The sequence below is a fragment of the Chinchilla lanigera genome, unplaced genomic scaffold (assembly GCF_000276665.1).
Source record: "Chinchilla lanigera isolate Chin_1 unplaced genomic scaffold, ChiLan1.0 scaffold00026, whole genome shotgun sequence".
Taxonomy (NCBI): domain Eukaryota; kingdom Metazoa; phylum Chordata; class Mammalia; order Rodentia; family Chinchillidae; genus Chinchilla; species Chinchilla lanigera.
Window position 1 is genome coordinate 322,299 of NW_004955427.1, and position 5,080 is coordinate 327,378.

At 37.5% G+C, this 5,080-nt stretch overlaps 1 pseudogene; it reads left to right on the top strand.

Moving 5' to 3' along the window:
- The first annotated feature begins 227 nt into the window (after positions 1 to 227).
- Positions 228 to 4,316, top strand: LOC102012345 (annotated as a pseudogene).
- The last annotated feature ends 764 nt before the right edge of the window (positions 4,317 to 5,080 follow it).

The window sequence follows — 5,080 nt, forward strand, 5'->3', positions numbered from 1 at the left end:
TAGATTTCTACCTCATTGTGGTAACAAGAGTAAATGTAATGTAGTCAGTACATTTTCCTGATAAATAAGGAGGTCTAGCACCTTTTTACCATTTGTTGATCCTTTGGGGTCTGTGTGTGCAAGAAACGCCTGTTTAAAAGGGCATTTAAAAATGCTCTTTTGAGCATTTTTTCTTTGGTGTTATGCTTAAATCTGAAATGTCCCCGAAATGTCTAATGTGTTCAGATATGGGGCTTTCAAACTGTGATTGGATCGTGGGATTACTACACTCGTCACTGGATTGGTCTACTGATGAGCTCTTAGCTGAACATGTTGCTAGGAGGTGGGGCCTGTATGAGAAGGTAACTGGGGGTGTAACTTTCCAGGGTATGTTCCTCTCTGGCTCTTCCTCTGTTTTCTGGACACTGCAGGGTTGAACAGCTCCCTCTGCCAGGCCTATCCCATGGAGTTTCTCCTTGGAACCAGCCAACCATAGCCTAAACCTTCTAATAAACCTCCTCTGCTTAAGTTTTGGGTGTCAGGTATTTTGTGCCAGCAGTGGGAAAGCTGACTAATACAACTGGGTTAGCTGTCTTTTTTTTAATAAGTGCACTTCACGTATAACCTCTGCTACTCTGTTCCTTACTTGTTTACTACACTAAAGATGTTTACTGACTGAAAAGGAGTTTCTAAGTCTAATGTATCCATTTGTCAGTCTTGTCTTTATAGTTGGCGCTTAGGGAAAAACAAGAGACTGATCAGGGGAAGGAAGGAAAAGGAATTGAGAATCGAAAATAAAAATAGAGAACTGAACAAAAATGGAAATGCTCTACAAATTTTTCAAATGAGAAAGAGCTCAAGATTTGGAAGGAGCAGGGAGGGTTAGGAGGGAAAGGAGACAAAAAAGAATTAAGATGTATTACGTATATGTACAAACTCTTCATGATCTAATCACTATGTATTGCAGCTGTGTACTAATAAAAATACATAATAAAATATTCTTTACCCCAAGACCATGATAATTCTATGCCTTCTTTTGAAGCTTTATTTTTTAACTTTGGTATTTAGTACAAATCCATATGGAGCAGTGTCTTGGTTACTTTTCTCTCATTGCTGGGACAAAATACCTGATGCCCAAAATTAAGGAAGGAGAGGTTTATTTCGCTTACAGTTTGTGGAGGTTTCAGCCCATACTTGGCAGGTTACAAGGCAGACTGGCACATGGCAGAGGGCTACAGCTCATGGTGCAGAACACAGCAAAAGCAACAAGCACTAAAAGGGAGGAATGGCCTCAAGCAGCCTCTTCCTCTCCCTTACATATGCAAACTATCCACCCCAGGGCGGGTGCAGTTCTCACACCCATAATCAATCAAACTCTAAAAGCCTGCCCCACAACTGCATGAGGCTTTGGGGGGACACACAGACACAAACCATAGCAAGCAGGATTTTTTAATGATGTTTAAAGGGGTCAGAATTCACCTTTTACTCCATAAAGAACCTGAATGGGTTTAGCACCTTTTACTTGCAGAGAATATTTTTCCTTTCTTCAAGCAGTGCCACCTTTCTCACTAAGCTGGTCTCCCTGGCATGCACCTGCTTCCTACTCCAGTAGCCAGCCAGCTATTCTTTTCTCTTTAAATTACAACACTTTATTGCAGCATCCACGAAGGTCAGATTTCTGAAGCTGGTGAAGACTGGGCAGCATTTCCAAGTGAAATGTTACAATTTTAGAAATTTTGCTTTTTATTTAAATCTACATGCAGAAACTGAAACATGGTAAAAGACAAATGCAAAATAGCTAGAAAAAAAGATGTAATCAAGTTGTAGCACACAGATGTGCCCTTTAACTAAATTCACTATGCCTACTGGAAAGCAAACGAAAGACAACTATTCTAATAAATGAACAGATTGTCAGAAACCGACTAAGAACCCTCATGTCTCTTCAGTGGGGGGAAAACAAAAACCAAAAGCACAATCAAATCAAAAGCTCTACTTGTTTCTATATTTTATTTAGAGACAGAGGCTGTAAACCCATGAAGGTCAACAAAATATTCCAATCTACTTCTTGTTGTCCTTCCTTCATTTTCTGTGGCATGCTGACTGGCACATTTTGTTTTCATGATATTTACAATGGGCTCAACTGTATGCCTGTTCTTAGGCTGGTTTCAGACTTTTATAAGCCACCTCACCTAATGCTCTCTGTATACTAACAATCTTCGCATTTCTCTTTCACTCAAATAGGCAATTTTATATCATTGACTAATGTATAAAGTGGATTTTTCTCCTTCATCCCTTATTCCCCTTGGAAAAAAATTCTTAAACAAAAGCCTTCCTCGTGGATTATCTGGCATTTGGGTATCTTCCTTCATTTTTTTGTCCTGCATGTAAGTTTTTACTAGAATATTTTACTGCTTGCTCTATACTTCTCTACTATAGTCCTAGAGACCCCAAACATATCTTCTTCAAACATGGGACATTCAATTCAGAGACACTGTAACTCAAATCAAGTTTAAAACTCAAGTTCATTTCCCCCATACCATTACCATCACAACTGTTTCTTAACTGTCGTAACATTCTATTAAGTATTGATGTTTGGTGCTTAAAGTTCTCCCACTTTTTACTTTTTCCTTAAAGATTATTTTGGCTCTTCTTGGCCCTTGCATGCTTGTATCTGGTAATCAGAATGACTGATTTGAAGACAATAATATGCAGTATAAGAACAATTGTTGACTTCCTACCATCTTGCATGGTGAAGTTCTGTATCATTTCCAATGTTTTTTTTAATCACTTGCTATTGCCTTTGATTGTTTGACCAATCTTACATTCTTACATCTGGTGGACTGAGCAACTTCATTGAAGGTAACAGTATGTAACGCAGCAACCATTGTTAATTCCTATCATTTTGTTTTGAGGTCATGTATCTTTTTGCTGTTTTTGTCTTCATTGTTGTTGTTTTGTTAGTTTTTTTATTTCTTTAAAATAAAAAAAAATTAGCTCATCAATTTTTTCACAAAATTTGTTTGGGCTTTAATTGTAATTGTATTCAATCTATGAATCAATTTGGAAATTTTACCTATTGAAAATGCTTCGTCTCTGGTATATGATAATAATTTCTTTCTATTTATTTATATCCTCTTTAGTGATGCTCAATCACTATTTGTAGTTTTGTGTGTAGAACTTACTTCTTCCATTACTTTGTATCTAGATTATGAGTTTTGAAAATTTTAACTTCAAGATGTTGTTATTAAGGAATATATATTTATGTACTGCCTCATACCCAGTAATTTTACAAAACCACTTATTTTATTTTTTTAAAACATTTCTGGGGAGCCAGTGACTGTGAGGCAGTCGGCCGTGGGAGCAGCCCATGACAGCACTTTGTTCTTCCCGGCTTCTGGGTGTCCCTTCGGGTCTTATGCTGTAAAGCCTGCAGAGAGGGAGAGTGTGAGAGACCTCTGACCTGTCCCCATGGGGAGGGGAGAGAGGACAGCTTCGCCAGTGTGAGCTTCGAGCACCTCAAACTGCAGCTGCTAGAAGAAATCCACAAGAACTGACTTTCTGGGCATCATATCTAAGAGTAAAGGGCACCCACTGCTTACCTGAAGGCTTTGAACTTTCCTGTATATTTAATCCCTTCTGGATCTGACTGATAAGAAGCCTTCATTTGGCTGAGTCTCAACCACGGCTTCAGGATGCAGTGCATCTCTCAGCGGTTGAAATAAAACACGATATAGCCGAACTGGAAGCCGAACTCAGTACTGACAGTGAAGGTGGTGAATGGAGAACTCGCTATGAGGCACCACTTGAATTAAATGATCAGCTACAAAAGCAAGTTGTGTCTTTAGAAGAGAAAATGAAAACAGTCTGCAGAAATCCTTCAGGTAGATTATCCTCTAGTCGTGTTTCTGAGCAAATGCCAGTGGAACCTTAAAATATATTACTAAACAGCTAGAAAAAGAGAAAAGGAGTCCTGAAAATCAAGTGAAAGACTATGCGCTTAGGATGGAACAAGAGTCAAAGTCTTACCAGAGGTCCCATAGCGAACGGCGCACATACCTAGCTGAACTGTCTCGGGCTCTGGCTCACATCAAATTTCTAAAAGGCAACAGATGGGACAACTGCCTAGAATGAAAGAGAATCTAGTAAAAATGGGAAGATACAATCTAGTTAATCAGAAGACTGCTAAGAGAGGACCAGTAAAAAGGATTACAAGATCAAATAATCTTCCAAAACTCAATGATTTCAGAACTGCATGGATTTCAATTTTTTCCTTCTCTTTTTTCATGTATAATATTCATCTCGTGAAGTTAATTTTCAGTGTATTATTCAGGGAATGAAATAAGATAAGAAAGTGTTGCCAAATTCCTCTTTAGTTCTTACAGAAGTTTACTCTCTCATTTGTATGAATGGAATTTTCTCTGCAATCCTAAAATATCTAATAGAAGTGCTTGTGATTTTTGAATATATTTTGAAAAGCTTGAAGGTTGACATCATTACACTTGCTTTTAATAATACAGTCATGATTTTCTCTAATAGCAACATTACTATTACATTGGTTTCTGGCTGGCCGTCAGCTTAAAAACATGAGTGTACAAAATTTTTGCGCTTTTAGCTTATCTCATGCTCAGCTGTTTACATTTAAAGTTTAAACAAAATTTCAAACCAAACATTCATGCAATTGATTGAAATATCGTGGCTTTATGGGAACAATCGCCAGTCATGAATCAGCTGTTTATATTTCCCACTCTACCATAAACTTAGTTGATCTCAGGCAAATTCCTTTCCTTTGTCTTCATTTTCCACACCTGTAAAGTGACAAAGGAAAAAATATATAATTTCTAAGTTTCTTTTACCATTTTCGAAAGCCCCTGCTTATCAGTCACACTGTCCTGCTACTGAGTGCTTGGTGACTTAAATCATTTTATGATCATTAATTCACAATCATGGCATAGTTTTTACAAGTGTCACAGTATTCAAGTCTAGACTAGACATAGAATGAGGATAAGAGTTTTTCTGAGCATCTATAAAATTTACTGTATGTTTTTATTCATATTTAGACTTTTTTGTCATTCAGACAGTTTTTGTGTAACTATAATCTTGG